The sequence below is a fragment of the Vanessa cardui genome, chromosome 27 (assembly GCF_905220365.1).
Source record: "Vanessa cardui chromosome 27, ilVanCard2.1, whole genome shotgun sequence".
In the NCBI taxonomy this organism is placed as follows: domain Eukaryota; kingdom Metazoa; phylum Arthropoda; class Insecta; order Lepidoptera; family Nymphalidae; genus Vanessa; species Vanessa cardui.
In genome coordinates, this window is record NC_061149.1 from 4,451,794 (window position 1) to 4,470,708 (window position 18,915).

The 18,915-nt window shown below is 32.6% G+C and overlaps 1 protein-coding gene across 1 annotated transcript in view; it reads right to left on the reverse strand.

Annotated features, from left to right (window-relative positions):
• Positions 1-13,278, reverse strand: part of LOC124541210 (serine protease filzig) — a 46,701-nt gene extending 33,423 nt beyond the window's left edge. Inside the window, exon 1 of the mRNA XM_047119081.1 lies at positions 12,986-13,278. The gene's annotated coding sequence lies outside the window, so the exon portion shown is untranslated. The remainder of the gene's footprint in view (positions 1-12,985) is intronic.
• Positions 13,279-18,915: the final 5,637 nt, after the last annotated feature.

The following is an 18,915-nucleotide window of genomic DNA, read 5'->3' on the forward strand; positions in this document are numbered from 1 at the left end:
TTCATTGAACCAGATATTATAAGGCTTTTATTGCACACACTTCCGCTAAATTAAACAAATGGTTTATATTTAAGGATCGGAATTTAGATTCAATCGGAAAATGCATTCTTGCCACTATTCTACGCGGTCAAGATTTGTACAACAACATGTATATCATGTAAATTTCTCACTGCTGCGAAAGCCTCCTCTCCTTTTGAAAAGATTTGCAGCATATTACACCACGCTGCTTCAAAGCGCATTGGAGGATTCACGTGTGGCAGACGCTTATGATGTTTCATGAATTACCGATCTCAAGATGAATTTATAATTATAAACACAAATTAAGCGCATAAAAATTCAGTGGTATTTGCCTGAGTTTCAACCTGCAATCATCGGTTAACATTTACGCATTCTAACCACTGGGCCATCTCGGCTTGCATTATTTGTACTGTAACAGTTTTTAATGTATATTCGTGTATAGGCCTTAATTATAATTAAGCAAAGTTAAAATATTAAAATAACAGTTTAATGCCCCACTTGGCTATGGTCTTTTTTATGGTTGCTTGGTGGTTAGGTTGGCGGACGAGCATATAGGCCACCTGATGGTAAGTAGTCACCATCACCCATAGACAATGAAGCTGTAAGAAATATTAACTATTCCTTACATCGTCAATGCGCCACCAACCTTGGGAACTAAGATGCTATGTCCCTTGTGCCTGTAGTTACATTGGCTCACTCACCCTTCAAACCGGAACACAACAATACTGAGTACTGTTATTTGGCGGTAGAATAACTGATGAGTGGGTGGTAACTACCCAGACGGGCTTGCACAAAGCCCTACCACCAAGTAAGCAAGTCTCCTCGATTTTGAATAATAGTGATATAAAAAACGGTATTAGTTTATATAATTCATTAGACATATCAAGTAAACAAAAATGTTCAGTTTAAGAAAAAAATTGCTTACGGAATTTGTCTTTGAAGCAAAAGCATATACAAAAAAGTTTTGAAGATGTCGTATGGCTATGACGCATCTACATATCTTTAACGACTCAAATAATAATTCAATTTTTTATTCAGTCTATGGATGTTTTTAAGTTCTGAAAAATCATCCACGGACACACAGATGCCCGTGCATTTTACATCAAAACATCTTTACGTGTTATATTTTTACTGAACATCAGCAGATATTCGCTCGACTTTAGCAAGTTGGTCTTGAAATACGTGACCGAAATTGAATATTTTTTTATTTTAATAACATATAATAAATAGGGGAAGTGCTATATATAAATACATTGGGCGCTAGGAACCAGTTAATAAATTAAATAAACTGGTGCTGGTTAATTTCTTCCGATTAATTCTGATGACAAATATTGCTATTATTATTATATTCAAAACGGTCATGATTCCACGTAACTATTTTCAAATTTCTTATCTGTGTAATTTAAATATTTTATCGTAATTACATTTAATCTATGTATTTAATTGTAAACAGTTTAGCTTATCGTATGTTTAATCTGTGGTAATTTGGTCAGTATCGTGCTATGTGTGTCAGCGTTACCGTTAGACACATGTTTGTATGTGTGAAAGTTAGTGCCTTCTGCTGACCCTACCGTCTACGCGGTAATGAATGTTGCCGTCTCTTTCACGCGCGTCTCATTTTCAGCGACGGTTTGTAACATTTAACGTTACATATTTTGATATATTAATATTATTCGGTGTGATTGAATAAAAATATCTGGTATTAGTGTTAATTCTGGTACATTTAATAAGCGTCTTGTGGCATTAGTTTATTCCCAATTTAGGGGTCAGCTGTTAGGCATAAAAAGTAGGTAGTCTATGTCCTAGTATTTTGGAGATCATGCAGTTATCATATTAAATTATATTATAATCTAGATAGATAGAGATAAACAGATAACAGAAACAATACTAGACATTATAATATTAGGATAGATTAAAAAGAAATCTATCTTAATTTATATGATTATTATAAATCATTAGTATTTAGCTCTATTTACATATAAAATATGACAATAAAATCGTTAGCATGTATTTCACCATTGATAAACCCTTTCTTTTATTACGAAGAGGTAGAGGATCAATATGAAACCTGATTCTCCATAACACAAGTGCCTTAGCTGCTTACATTGGGATCAGAGTAATGTATGTGATGTTGTTCAATATATATTTATTTATTTTAAATTACCCTTGATTCAAAACATAAAATGCTATATAATGTGGATTTACGGAGAAAATAGTCAGTACTGGGTTCATAAACAGTGTACGACTATTATATAGGTACTTTTTGAGATTTTCTATTGGGATGTTCCTAATTGTAACCCGGGATTATGAAGCGAGATGATCGCTTTGGATTGACCTCGTATTGTATCATAAGAGTAAGAAAGAGAAAGTGTTGCCATGCCCGAAATAGTTCTGCTATTTAATTGGTTTTTAATCTTAGTATTATTGGTTGGTGAATCTTGTTAATAAAGATAGGGTATTTGTATCAGGAACTATATCAATATTGAAAATTTATTAAGTTTGTTTTAATTTACTTGGTGGTAGGGCTTTGTGGAAGCCCTTCTGGGTAGGTACCACCCATTCATCAGTTATTCTACCGCCAAATAACAGTATTCAGTATTGTTGTGTTCCGGTTTGAAGGGTGAGTGAGCCAGTGTAACTGCAGGCACAAGGGACATAACATCTTAGTTCCCAAGGTTGGTGGCACATTGACGATGTAAGGAATAGTTATTATTTCTTACAGCTTCATTGTCTATGGGTGATGGTGACCACTTACCATCATGTGGCCTATACGCTCGTCCAACCTATACCATAAAAAAATAGATTAGGTAGATAGTCTGTCAAATGGACAATATAAAGCTAAGTGTTCACCATAGACAAGCAATGTACCTAAGTTACCCATCCCTTGCACAGTCAGTGAACCATCAACCTTGGAAAAGAAGATGTTATGTCTCACCCTTTAAACCGAAATACATCAATACTGATTCATGATATTTAGAGTTAAAATATGGGATGAATCAAAGGTATCTACTCAGACGAGCTTACTCAAAACTGTTTGCAATTACATCTAACATTAAAGTACAAATTTAAACCTTTAAATTTAACTATTTTTGACTTACGTCATTACGTGACGGAGACAACAGGTTCATTACTTCATATATAATTATTACACTTGTTTTAACATTGAATATAATATCTTATACAACAAGATACTTCTTAAACTGTGTCAAAGTCGATCACGTCTCAGCCAACGCTTGGCAATCGCGGTGTTGTTTACATTTATTTGAAGTACGGATGTCATTTACATAAATGTAGATTAGATTATAATCATAGTATTCTCTGAACACTATTTAATATATACTAGATATATATTCGTCCTATAATTAATTTATAATATATATAAGAAAACAATCAAAATAGGTGTTTACTTTTGAATTTTGAATCTTGCCGGTTCTTCTCGGTAGAATCTACTTTCCGAATCGGTGGTAGCTTCTCTTAAAATAGTTGTTAAATGTCAATTCCAAAGTGCTAGTAAAAGTGTACTTGCATAAAGTATATTTTTTATTTTGATTTTTTGAATGAAGTGCGTTCGTACAATTATTAATTTTTATTTTAAAAAAATATATGATGCAATTATAAATATGTATCAGTTAAGACGATTTTGTTACGGATTCAAAAAATTTAATACTGGAGGGACGCGCCTTCGTGCGTGTTTAGACTAGAATCTGTTTTTATATCATCGAAAACATACACCATTTCTTGCTTTGAAGTTTTATGACTCATGTCATATACTAAATGATACTTGCTTACTTGAAAAGTATTTCGAATTATAATAGTAAGCTTTTCGGTAAATTTAAATATTCTTAGTATTAGTTATTATTGAAGTAGTAGTCTACTATAATGGGCCTCCAATCCAGGGCCTACAGACCTGACGAGACTGAGAGAACTATATATATTTTGCATATATATGTCAGAGATTATGATTACATATACGACCTCATTTATTAGAATGACAATAACACACAATGTGATTAAGTTTTATAGGTTGTCAGTTGAGGGACGTCATTGTTTAAAATCCTGTCAGTGTATGTATCTTTGTTGAATGAGGCTCTTGGTCTCTTGGTCTTGGGACAGCTACAGCGCCAGACGTGCGTACTGACTGTTTAGTAAAATCAACACATCGGACGGCAATACATACAGCTGAGATGGCTCTAAATCTAGTCAAAGTCTAATTTCATCGAAATTCTGCCACATGTGCATTCCACCAACCCGCATTGGAATAGCGTGGTGGAATATGTTCCAAACCCTCTCTTTAATGGAAGAGGAGGCCTTATCTCAGCCGTGGGAAATTTAAAGGCTGTTACTTTACTTGTTACTTTACTTTACTTATTTCTGTCGAGCACAACATCTTGTCCTTCATCCTATCCTACTAATATTAGAAATACGAAAGTTTGTGAGACTGGATGTATGTTTGTCACACTTTCACGAAAAAGATACTGAACGGATTTAGATTTAATTTTACAGTATTATAGGTCATCAGAGTAACACATAGGCTACAATTTATAATGATTTTATGTAATTTAGTCGTAATATAACGATACGTATCAATTACCGTGCGAAGCCGGGACGAGTTGCTAGTCTATAATAAATACGAATCAAGCAAATTAAAACATAGTAGTTCTTGCTTCCGTTGGACTTGAACTTGGAGTAATACTATATATATATTCTTGAGTACCGGTTTGCGGTTTAAAGTTTCAGTTAGTGCAAGGCATAAGGGACATTTATTTGTGACCGCGGCAATGTCTGCGTGTAACAGTGGCCAACACTCACTTCATTTGTCAGCCTGCCTGCCTGAGATACTTTAACTCTTAATAATATATTCAAATTCTGCTTGTGATATTAAAATAACCGCTATTTACTATAATTTATGTATACGGTACATTTCATACATTTTGTAATATTTGTGTCTGTCTGTTTGTTCCGGCTAATCTGTGGAATGGCTGGATTGATTTTGATGGTATTTTCACTGACAGAAAGCTGATCTGTTGTTGTAGCTTAAGTTACTAACTTGAGCTAGATATCTTTTATTGTTAAATTGAAACGCGCTCAAAGTCGCGGGTACAGCTAGTAAATAATTAAAAACTTAATTATATACATCTAATTGTAAACGCTTAGCTTGCGTTTTTAGGGTTTGATCGTCAGGTGATTACTTTATAACAAATGTCATCGAATTCATTTCATTTTATTGAGTGAAATGAACGTGAAAGCGTAACCAACGGACAGACAGATTTAATTTGCCGTTTATAATATCAGTATCGATAATTACTCTTTTTATTTGCGTAATAGGATAATAAATTGAAATCATTATATAGAGCCGAGAACTGGGATGGCCCAATGGCCAGAACGCGTCTTAACAGATGATTGCCGGTTCAAGCCCAACCACTTAATTTTCATGTACTTAATTTTTGCTTATATCATCTCGTGCTCAGCGGTGGAAGAAAACATTCTGAAGAAACGTGCATTTACATAATTTTCAGCAAAATTCTGCCATCGACCCACATTGGAACAACATAATGGAATATGCTCCAAACCTTCTCCTCAAAGAGAGAGGAGGCTTTAGCTCAGTACTCTTTATGTTATGTTAATATCATTAGATATAGATTATAATAATGTAATAAAGATTAAATGTTTACATTAATCTTTTTATAATACAGTTACTCGTTAGAACGGTTTGTTTACAATTAACGGTCGTAACGGACCGAAACGGTTATAATGTCATCACAGATAAAAAAATGATTTTTAAATATCATCGCCGTCCCACTATAAACTAATTAATTGATTCTATTAATTAATTATTATTGTCATTTGTATGAAATCATTCAAATCTAAATTTGAAAAAACTTCACATATATATGTTGCAGAATAATGTGGATAGCCATATAAAGGATCACTGTTGTCGTCCAGTACAAACAGTAACAGCAAAAGCCTGTAAATGTCCCACTGCTGAGGCTTCCTCTTCCATTAAGTAGAGGGTCTGGAACATATTCCACCACGCTGTTCACAATAAATTAGACACATGCAGGTTTCCTCACCATGTTTTCCTTCACCTTGCTTGCCTGGGCTTGAATCCGAAATCATCGGTTAAGATGCACGCGTTCTAAAAACTGATCACAGCTCCATGTAATAATACGCATTATAATTTTGTATAATTTATTACGTTGTATACATAATTTATTTCGTTTAAAATAAACACAAATCTTTCAACGATATGGTAAGTCTTAGCGATAAGGCCGCCTCTTGTGCATCTTCCTTAATCGTGTCTAAATGATTTATTTATTGGTGTACAATAAACAGTAATTTGATTTGATTTTGATTTGTTATGGTTTTCTCACTTTGTAAGTAATGTTACCAGTATAAAAAAGTTTCATATCAGTTTGATATGTAATTTCACAATTTTTTTTATCTGTGTAAATTTACATATTTATAAATTCGTTTCGAAATCGTTGTTATTTATGTTATTGTTTTTTTTTTATCAGAGAAAATGCAGTTTAAATTCAAACAAGAGTGTAAAATGTATTTTATCTTGATAAAGTACCTTTGCTACTCAAACGCCGAGTAATAAAACGGAAAGCAAGGAAGGCAATTTCGTGAATTTCGATAAAAATGTATTAAACCTTCTACATAGTATAAAACAAAGTCGCTTTCTCTGTCCCTATGTCCCTTTGTACATATGCTTAAATCTTCAAAACTACGCAACGGATTTTGATGCGGTTCTTTTTAATAGATAGAGTAATTCGAGAGGAAGGAAAGGAAGGAAGAAAAATATAATACATGGACGATTTAGTAAAGAAACACTGATGTTTTTAGACATTTGTAATGTGATGTCGTTAATAAACAAATTCTGTAGTATATTTAGTATAAGTATTAATTGTACCCGTGTGAAGCCGTTAGCTAGTACAGTACATTATGTAGTACATTATGTGGCAATGGTTTCTCGAATTAAATTATGATTCGGAAGAACGAGTCATACGTTAAAAATAACTGAGATATTGTTTAATAGGAAATATATACTATAATTATTAATTTCGGTATATTTACTATGTTTTTTATTCTTATTCGGTGGAGCTCGATATTTCGGCGTTAATAATGTCTTGTTCACTTGTTTAAAATCTTAAATATGTACTATACTTTTATTTATTTACATCTAAATTATTTTGACGAAGGCCTTATTTGTCACTACATATTATAAAACGCTGTTCGCGATAAAGTACGGAAAGGATTTTCATGAGGTATTCCCTAACAGACAAAGAGATTCATAAGGAAGGTTTAAGTATATAATTTATTAAGGTTTTTGTTTCAATTGAAATAGACCGAGAATTTTCGGAAAAGCCTAAAAATATCAATAAAAGGTAAAAATATAAAAAAAAAAACTTATGACTTATGAAGCCGGGACGGTCGCTAGTTATGTATAAATAAAAATGGTTATTCTACAAATCGTGACCGCGTGGGATGGTGGCAAGAATGTTAGCAATTCCAATCCTCTAGGCTAAAAATGTACCATACTCCGCCCACCAGTGGAGGCAATACTTCGAAGCGTGCAATTATTGTAAAGATCTTTGCCCGATAAAAAACTTGTAGTAATAAAAAAATATATGTTTCTTTATAGTCACCATCCCAAATGACATTTCCGAAATCTCGTCCATTAATATGTATATTTAATTAAGAAAATCAGGCAGGAATTCAAAATATTTAACGAGTGTATCGTCACGGAAGGCGCCATGCATTTCTCGCAAACTGGTCGTACGCTCCTTCGGACCATTTACGTCGATTATCCTAACGGTACCACACCTCTTTCTAATTAAAATACAATATTATATTCAGATTTATTCGTTCCAATAACCATGCTAATTGCATCTTTTATTTAGCAATAAATTGGTAATGTTTTTTTTAATGGTGAAAGTTTTTTTTGTAGGCTCAGAAATAAATTACTATGCATGACTAACTTTAATGCCGCCAGTTCTAAGGCGGGTCCGTGAGGTAAAAATAGATTGATTAAGATATGTTTTGAATCAAAGATCGTGGGTTCAAGTTTTGGTTGAAGAACTTTAAGAAATCATCATGAGTAAAATGACGCGTTAGGTTAAATTCTCTCTTGTTTGTGGAACCACCACCCAAAATAATGGTCATCGTGGGCGTGCGACTTTGCATAAACCTTATATTTATTTGTTAAGTAAATAGAAAACACAAAGGAGTGTATCACACAGTACTTAGCACGAATCTTAATTGAAAATAGCCGGAAAACAACACTGAATTTTCTCTCATATTACGTTATATCGCCAAATTACAATTAGTATAATTGTGTTTCGATTTTAAGGGTGAATGAGCCAGTGTAAACTACAGGCTCAAGAGACGTAATATTTTAGTTTCCAAGGTTTTGATATTTAAGGAACGGTTATGATACACAGTACCAATGTAAAGTGCTAAGAGTTTTGAGAATCGATATTTACATATAGTTATTATATATTTATATATTATTTATAAGAAATATGGAATGTGATTTAAGTACATTTAGCTGGAGCTTGCTTAGAAGCATCTACAATATTTTTGGTAAAATTATACTCGTAGCGTTCTTGATAACTTTTTGCACTTACGTTAAATGTTTAATGTGTGAAGAGTTTAAATTGCTTTCTCTATTTTTAAAATTACTAAATAATATATTTTGTTGTGATAAGAATTAATAACATTAAGTGCCTAATAACATAAACACAAATATGAGTTAAAAATAGTTACTGTATAAATCCCGACCGCGTGGAGTGAGAGCATGAGCAAGAATGCTAGCATATTATCGTTTAATTTAATTTAATTTAATTACAACGATTATGATCTCTGATTAGTATCCTGACCGTGACAGGACCAGTATTGAGTCCGATATTATGTTATTTGAGGCGCTCAATCGCGGCGTATGGTTTGCTTATCGTGGAAAGTCAAAATTGTAGTCCCAAGTACCTACTATGACTTGTCATAGTATCAGTAGTATCACGTGTAGTTAAGGACGTCAAATGACTTGTTTATCTCTATTGGAACAATTAAACTAAGAATTAAATCAAATTAAGATTATATTACGAGCATTCCCTAATCCCTGTCAATCTCACAGTATTTTATACCGTTAAAGACTCAATTGACTCTAATAGGATCTTTAATATGAGTAGTCCTGTTAACACTGATCTCTGATAGATATTATACGACGCACTTGAAGAGGTCGATATACGTCGCTAACTTTACACGATTGGGTATTCTGGAGCGGGGACATATCAAATTCCTGTGTTCTGTAATTGGGTCTGGGTGTTAGTGGTAATCGTTTCTTCAGATTTTCCATAACACAAGTTCTTCAGCTTCCATTGAGATCAGAGTAATGTGTTGTCGTTGCTTCTGCAAAAGTCGCTATGTGTTTTTATCATATTTTTCGATCGCTGTGCTGTTTTATTATTATTTAAATATATGGAAATTTCGATGTATGAATATCGCATCGCTAAATTTATAAACTTTTAAAATATAGAAGTAATGACAAAACTGTTTTTACAGTTCGTGTACTGAAATAACGATTAAAACGGTGTAACAATCGAGAAATATAAAAAAAAAAAGACAGAGACTTTTGCAGGAGCAACGACGGTATGTGGTATATTTAATATATTTGGGGTATCAAATCTAAGCTTCACAGAATAAGGAGTCCAAATCTTCTCGGTGGTAGGGCTTTGTGCAAGCCCGTCTGGGTAGGTACCACCTACTCATCAGTTATTCTACCGCCAATTAACAATACTCAGTATTGTTGTGTTCCGGTCTGAAGGGTGAGTGAGCCAGTGTAACTACAGGCACAAGGGACGTAACATCTTAGTTCCCAAGGTTAGTGGCACATTGACGATGTAAGGAATAGTTATTAGTTAATATTCCGTACAGCGTCATTTTCTATGGGCGATGGTGACCACTTACCACCAGGTGGCCCATATGCTCGTCCGCCAACCTATACCATAAAAAAAACGAACTCTTTTAAATTCTAAGTTGACAGATGGAGAAGTCCGAAATCGAACCTCAGACCTTTTTGTGGATTCGAGTCTGATGCATTTTCGCGAAACGCGTACTTCCTCGTTGAGAACATCCGATATATCACTTCGAGTCGTGATAGGACTCCATAACTAGCTTATATATATTGCTACTCATTGTATGTTAATTTAAGTTTTTTAAATTCACACGACAGTTATTCATAGCGATCGTTGGTGTTAAAAATATATCTTTCTAATTCTATTACAATTGGAAATATATATTTTCATTCATCATTAATTGATTAATGGTGAATTAATCTTGCAAATGAGTGAACCAAAACGAAAATATACTTTATTTAAGTAAGCGTTTAAAAGAACTTTTGAATCATTTAACAAACTATATTAAGAGAAGCTACCACCGGTTTGGAATGCAGATTCAACCGAGAAGCACCGCCAAGTAACTCAGTAGTTATTCTTTTTTAACATTTAAACATACAAAATAATGTTAGTTAAATACAATTACAGATATACATATAATACATTCTGCATGGAAGTCAACAAGTATTGCGCTATTTTGAAATATAGGTACATTATAAATACTTTTTTCAATAGTGCGTAAGAAACTGTTTATTTTTTAAACGCTGGTACAAAAAGTTTATCTAAATATTTAAATATTTATATGCCAGCTGTCACCCGTGACTTCATTGAAGTTTAAGTTTGCTTCAAGCTAAATTTCATTGAATTCGATTCAGAGATTTTACGGTGAAAAATCAATAGACAGAGTAACTTTCGCATATTAGTATAAATTTGTATTATAACATTTAAAATAAAATCCCTAAATGTATTCTTATTTTAAATATGCGTCATATATTGTTAACAATTAAATCGCTTTATTACGTAAGGAAAAATCCAACGTACCGATTTTCCTAAATCTTTCACAATCCTATGCGGGTGTTACATTAATATTTTGCATTACAATCAGACTTTTGACTTTAACCATACTTTCACATATTTAGCATAAATAAATGTTACTGGTAATCCTTTATAGTTAAAATACTGGCGTAAAGAGGTTTTAATAATATCATATGCCCCTTTCTTTTGTAACCTTTTTTTATCGTAATGTCAACTGGACTTTAATATTGTGTTTTTAGAAAATATTTATCGATCTAGTTGTGGTAAAATACTATTGAATAATATATATACGTCGATAGAACGATTAAAAATACGTCGATTTGACTGTTGGAATATTTGTTATGTTATATATTATTGAAAATAAGACGTATTACAGTTATTCCGTTAAACATTCAGTTCGGAAACAGACAATTCTTTAGGCGTTTGAATAAATCTAACAAATTAACGCTTGAGTTATTAATGAGTTTACATTAATCTATTTTACATGAATTGTTTGAAGACGTCAGTTGCATTTCTAATGTACATATATATGTACGTTATGAAATTTAAGTATAATAGATATAGTTAAAAGTTTTTAATAATCAACACAGAACATAAATGTTTTCGTTTTTTTTTTTAATTGGGATAAAATCTAATCGTAGACATTTATTCATTATTCCCAATAGTTGAATGACTGGTGAGTGAATGTAACTAGACTGGACGAGTCTATATCGAGACCTACCAGTAAAAGTCTTTTGAATCGATTGTATTATAATTTTAATATTTTTTTAGATCGACCCCGTGTGGGTTGGTCTTTGCCTATAATTTAAAAAAAATAGTTGTCATATTTGGCTGTCAAATATCGAACGCATAGAAAAGTAGGATACTATGTCAAATACATAACATGGATATTAAAAACGCAATGTATAACGGCTAAATTAAACTTTCCGTTTCTCGAGGCGAGCAAAGGCTCTCTGATGTTAATGACCCCGACGGAACCTGCTTATCTCGAACTTATCTCATAAGTAAGTCAATTGAATTGTAAGTACCCATTCGATATTCAAAAAATCTAATTACGATATTGTTTTTAATTTAACGATTTAACGTAAGCTTTTAAAAAGATTTTATGTGTGAGATAAAATCAATGAAATTTTTAATATGTAACCAATGCTCTTTTTATTTTATGTTTTATTGATATATCATATATTCAATACATAGTTATTTTTTATTTCGCATAGATACTGTAATCTATCGTCGACTTTTATGGTAAGTGTATGGCCTACTTTATATTAAATTATTTGATTGTTGCCATACTAAATATAAAAATTAGGTCTTTTATAGTGCAACTAGAGGAAGCCGCGAAAAAAAAAATTTGAATAAAGTAAGAATAATAAAAGAATGTCGGTCAGTGTCGGTGACAACAAAATCGGCCGCGGTCGTCCGGGTCGGATTCCATACGGGACCGTGTTTCGATCATTTCACTGACCTACATTCACACAACGGAACACAAACTCACGACGCCGTACTTTTTACAACAAGTTTTTAGCGCAAATTGAATTATTAAACGGCGTTCTTAAATTGAAATGTCTTTTGTTTGTCAAAAGGAGGTTTTATATTGAACTTTTTTTTATTTTTATAACATGCATGAAAAGGAGATAATGTTTTTATTATTTATAGTGCGAGTGTTATTAATGTGCTTAGGTTTTTCGTTATTATTATTTCCTTAATAAACGAGTTTTTATTTCTTGGGTGCTGGCGGTAGGAAGAGCAACAACCTATGATTGCAGGGCCGTTATTCCCGATCGTCTCGACTGAGCAATGATAACTATGAAAAAACGTAGTCTTTCAACCATTACTTGTACTGTGAATTTCTTGTGAAATATATTTTTAAAATATTTTACTAGTACGTACTTACAAAATAAAAAATATAATATTTTTTTGACATAAAGATTACGACTAATGCAATAACACATGTATTTATATATAGAAAATTAAAAAAAAAAAAACACTTCATTGAAAGATTAAACGTGCAACAATTTAATATAGGTAAATATATTCACCTGTTTAACGGACTCCGAGTTTTATCCACAATCACGAACTCATTATCCAGCGGCACTGAGTTAACGGTTATTTGTACTAATAAGACTAACAGCAGAAGCAATACGAAAATTAAAAAGAAGAATAAGTTTTTTTTTAATTGTCAACTAAATGACATTGACAGTTACGCGCGCGCTTTTTGCTTATTTTTTTTTTTAAATTCCCGGCTTAGCGCAAAGCCTTGACCGCTAGGCGACTACGGTCTTACTGAGCGAGTTGGCTGTTGCCCGCTCGTCCTCTCGGCAGGTCATGTATACTTTCCAACAGTTACTTTTCGCTTCGCTGCACTGATTGCGGTGAGTTTTTTCCTCGAGCTTGCAGAAAGAAAGGCGATAGCTTATCGGGTGACGCGAACAAGCTTTTAGGGGACTATGACTGTTTTTTTGACAAACAGATTTTTTTTTAATTTACCTTAGGCGTGTAGTTTTTTTTAAAGATAAAAACGAAGGTGATAACCATTGTCCTTGGCGTATTCAAAGAATTATAAAATGTAGATAATACTGTAACTATAGTAGGCACATATTTCAACTTTGTTAGAGGGAAAAATATCAAAGGTAGCTTTTCAGACAGACAGACTTTTCAGACACATTTTTAATTTTTTTTTAAATATAAATAAATATTACTGACTTGTGTGCATGTATTCGTCGATATATTACATACAAGCAACGTCGGTAGATGTATGTATTGTATATTAACACGCTGTAAACGCGCTGTGCTTTTTAGTATAAGTTTTATGTACTTATATTGACTTAGCTTTTTTTGTTTAAAGAAAGTATCCCTTTTAATAATATAGAAATTGAACAATTTTGCGAATAAAAGCTAAAAGGCACTCGAGGAAAATATTAAGACGGGTAAAATTATTAACCTCAGAGAACTCTTAGAAGGCGCCCCATTCACGACGACTTTCTAGGTACAAATCAGGTTTAACATGGTCTTAATATATAATAATCTAATTCTAGAAATTAATATTCGAAGAACACATGAATCTAGTTTTAGCTAAGTTATGTTTATATTTAAAATTTTGTTTAAAATTGAAATGTAACGAAATAATAAATATTACAAAGTGCTGTTTTTTTTTTAAATTTCTAAACAGAAATAAGTCTTTACAATCGAGGCCAGCCAGACTCTATCGAATATTTTTTTTGTATTTAGTTCCTGTGGTTAAAAAAATATTAGCTTTTTATGAAATGAAACTGACCTACTTAAAATATTAGTTATCTATTAGTGAATCTCGTCAAAATCGGTTAAGACATTTCGAAGATCACCCCAAATAGACAGGTACATAGTACAAATTGTATTTTTTTTATTGTCTTGATTAGATTTAAAATTTGAAGAGCATTAGAAGCACTAGGCTTATTACTTAGTGGTAGGGCTTTGTGCAAGCCCGCCTGGGTAGGTATCACCCACTCTTCAGATATTCTACCGCTACTCAGTATTGATGCGTTTCAGTTTGAAAGGTGAGTGAGCCAGTGTAACAGGCACAAGGGACATAGCATCTTAGTTCCCAAGGTTGGCGGCGCATTTACGATATAACGAATAGTTAATATCTCTTACAGCGTCATTGTCTATGGGTGATGGTGACCACTTACTATCAGGTGGCCCATATGCTCGTCCGCCAACCTATACCATAAAAAAAAAGTATATTTAATATCAGAAATGCACCCGTGCGAAGGAGTGAGTAGCTAGTATTTGTCTGTCTCTTTGTTTGTTTCGGCTAATATCGCAAATGACAGCACCAATTCAAAACAAAATATACTTTATTTTAAGGCTTCTGTACAAGCACTTATATGCATTGCATTAATATGCATTTATTAGGAGCTATTATTTTTATAATAAAATATTTACAAATAAATAAAATTAAAGTGTTTATACACTTTAATTTTATTTATTTGTAATTTTTTTTATCGTCGCCCCCGGCTTTATCGTTTTTTATTTCAAGAGACAAAAGCTGCCCTTTCTTAAAGTTCAAGCTTGCTTCATAATAAATTTCATCAAATATGGTTCAGTGGTTTGATCGTGAAAGAGCGACAGACAAATTGAGTTATTACACATTTATAATATTACTGTAGATAATTCGCACTTAGCAATGCTGATTTTCTTTTATTTTAATCTATCTTGTAGAGCTCAGCCAGCGTCTGCAAAAAATGTATTTTTTTAAGACATTACTTTAAAAACTAGTAAAATAATCAATGTCTACTATAATGTGCGTGTTTTATACATATAAAACTTCCTCTTGAATCAATTTATCTATTGAAAAAAACCGCATCAAAATCCGTTGTGTTTTAATCTTAAGATCTAAGCAGACATACGGACCGTCGTAAGCGACTTTGTTTTATACTACGTAATGATTTGAACATATATAATTATAATAATTTCTTAATACATCATATAATTGATTTATTGGCAGAGTCGGATCTAAAGATCGGGAAGCTCTGGGGCCCGCAAAGAAGCCCTAGACCAACAGCGAGGAGACTTTACTAATTATATTATGAATTAATTAGAATATTTTAATTTCAATATTATATTAATATTATATTTACTGTTACAAGTAAAGTAAGCTATAATTAATTTACTTGTAACGGCAACTTTTAAAAGAATATTTAGTAACATTATTATAATTTGACTATATCTAGATATTTCTTAACTCGTCGGAAGTTCTAGGTTACTAATCCTGTTTGATGTGTTTTATTGTTTGCAATTCTTATACAAACATTAAAACAAATTATTGTTAATACATTTTAACGTATTTTAAAAAAGCAACTACGATAGTTACTTGATATTTCTTCTCCCTGGAGGATGCATTTCGAAACTATGGTAGTGTTTATAAATTGACGCTTCTAGAATGCTTTATTGTAAATAAAACATATTTTATTAGTTTTAGTTACATCGTTTTTTATCGTAAATATATTTACAAATATGTGTTTTAAGTATCTTTAGTGGATTAAATTAGTCCTAAATTTCAGTTTAGTGTATCCCTGTTTTAGTTGCAAGTCAACATAAAAATCAAAATTTAAAATTATTTCTTACCAAATAAATTTTCATTGACTACGAAAATGACTTCTTCGCATACTTGAAATGTTGTATTGCTCTTGTCGGAGAGTTATGTGGTTTCATAGGATTCTAGATTTCTTGACTGAATACTATTCGACATTTGACTGATTTACAACAACAACAGCCTGTAAATTCCCACTACTGGGCTAAAGGCCTCCTCTCCCTTTAAGGAGAAGGTTTTGGAACATATTCCACCACGCTGTTCCAATGCGGGTTGGTGGAAAACAAATGTGGCAGAATTTCTATGAAATTTGTCACATGCAGGTTTCCTCACGATGTTTTCCTTCACCGCTGAGCACGAGATGAATTATAAAGACAAATTAAGCACATGAATCAGCGGTGCTTGCCTGGGTTTGAACCCGCAATCATCGGTTAAGATGCAAGCGTTCTAACCACTGGGCCATCTCTGCTCAACTGAATTGGGTGATTAAAATTTTATTCTATTGAGATCGTTCCCAATTTTTTTTCGGCGTACAGATTATCGTTGCTTATAATACGATAACAGAATGTCATCTAGGCATTCTTTAATTTCTCAATAACGTGATAACTGTTTTTTTTTTTAATATTGATTTGTGAAGAAATTTGGTCAAAAATATTTATTTAGGCTTAGGTTTACAGATATTTATTCTCAAAAAAGACAAAAAGTCGCTTATATGAGAATACTCATAAATAGTAACGTAACATTCTTGTTCGTCTTAAAATAACTACCCATTCAACGCATTGGTTTTGTTATTGATATTGATATTATATTATTATTATTTAACCCTTATGTGAGTGACAAATAAAACACCTTTAACAGAGTGACGAGGTACCCGGGTACCTTCATACAGTTTATACGTAATGTAAACGATCAGGATCGGCTTTTGTGTCACACATACTTTAAATATTATTATTTTAGCTAATCTAAACAATTGACAATTTGTGGCGATCAAAGCGGAGGTGAGGTGGAGTGCGGTACATGGTTATCGGCGTACAAGAAACACTGGATCCATTCAATGCATATTGAATATATGCATATTGAATATATGCGTACTTGAAATTTGACTGTATACTATTGTTTCTATTGTACGAGTATATTTATAATTTGTGAGTTTATAATATATCATTATGAGTAATGAAGCTCTTGCTCAGTTTACAAGTACTCACAAGTTATCACTTCTCAATAAAGATCACATGTTCAAAGATAGAATTCCAATGAACTGCTAGCATTATTAGCAGAATCTTCTAGTGACGAGTATATGTATGATAATAAACATGATTATTTACCTTAGGTTGAAGTGGGAAGACTTGAAATTTCAGATGTGAAACCAGAAATTGAAGTCGAAAATGATTCCTACAATTCCAATGCGAGTTTTGAAGGGGAATCGCTTGAAAATATTCAAGATTCAAATATTTCTGATGGATCGAGGTGGTACTCTGAACCACTTCCAAAAATACAAACTGGTAATAGAAATATGTTTGGTGAATAGGGCGGCTCCATAGATCTAATAAAGATCTTACCATTTTTTCGGGCTGCGATGTTCAATGATAGATGCAGCTTAGCTTTAGGGTATGCTTCGTATGATTTTATAATGACGTAACGCACCCTAAATATTTGTTATCTAATATGCTATACAAGATATTTGGACATGTTCATTTCAAATTTGAAAAAATCTATAAGAATCGTGAATGTATTACCGCTGACGAATAACTATCCTCATGCCATCAACCTGAAAAGTATGGCATAAAAATATTTCTTGGGCTTGTAATTCAAATAATTCCTACCCCTAACTGGACAAATTTATACAGGAAAGTCAAGTGATGGCATATGGCAAATTAATGTTGGATAATGTACTGTATTAGATCTCATAGCTACCTCACAATAAAAAGAGGCACCCGGGTACCACGTCACTCGATAGTGAGTGTAAAATATGTTTTGATGTCCAAAAAGTTTTGTAAATAGTAGACTTGGCAAAAACATAAAAAAAAAAGTTAAAGTGATTGAGCTTTTATGTAATTAGTCAGTTTGGTCTTAAATGCGTTGAATGACTTTACATTTTTATGTGAGCAGGTATTTTATTATTTATTTATTTATTTAATGCCACACTGTATACATATCATTACAGGATTGTGCCCCAATTCGATATTACAGCACTTTAAAAAAACAAATTTAATACATCTAACCATGTTATAATAATATATATAATACTAAATTGTATATGATATATTCCAAGTAGCAACTATTGTGAGTTCACTCATACTGCAACAAAACAAATCAACTCTGTCAGCTATCGTATTGAGAGTACGTAACGTGCGCGTCAGTGGTGCTTCCTTGAGCAGCTTGGTTCGCCCGGTGGGCACCGCTAGCAACGGCGGTCGATGTCTCCGCCACACATATCTATCTGGGGCGCACAGACTCAACTGGCTTAGGACATCAGCATTATAGACTATACCTCTCAAAACCTTAAAAACATATATTACAAGAGCTAGCTCTCTCCTTACCCTTAGTTCATTGTATCCTACCATACCTAAGACAAATAAAGTTGGGTACATCAATGGGTAGTAAGGATACACTCCATACAGCTTCATATATAAATATCTAGTAAATTTATTCTGGACTCGCTCCAACATCATACTATATTTCGCTTCATGTGGAGCCCAAATGACCGAATTACATTCTAAGTGGCTTCTAACCAACGCATTATACAAGGTGATAATATTATAAAGTTTATATATATGTTATACATATATCGTTTAAGATTCGACCGATATCTTTGGTTCATTGTTTTCTAAGTGCTTCTAATTTACTACTTTTTACGTTAGATTAGTATATTAGCTTCACTTCAACATTATTTAAAATATC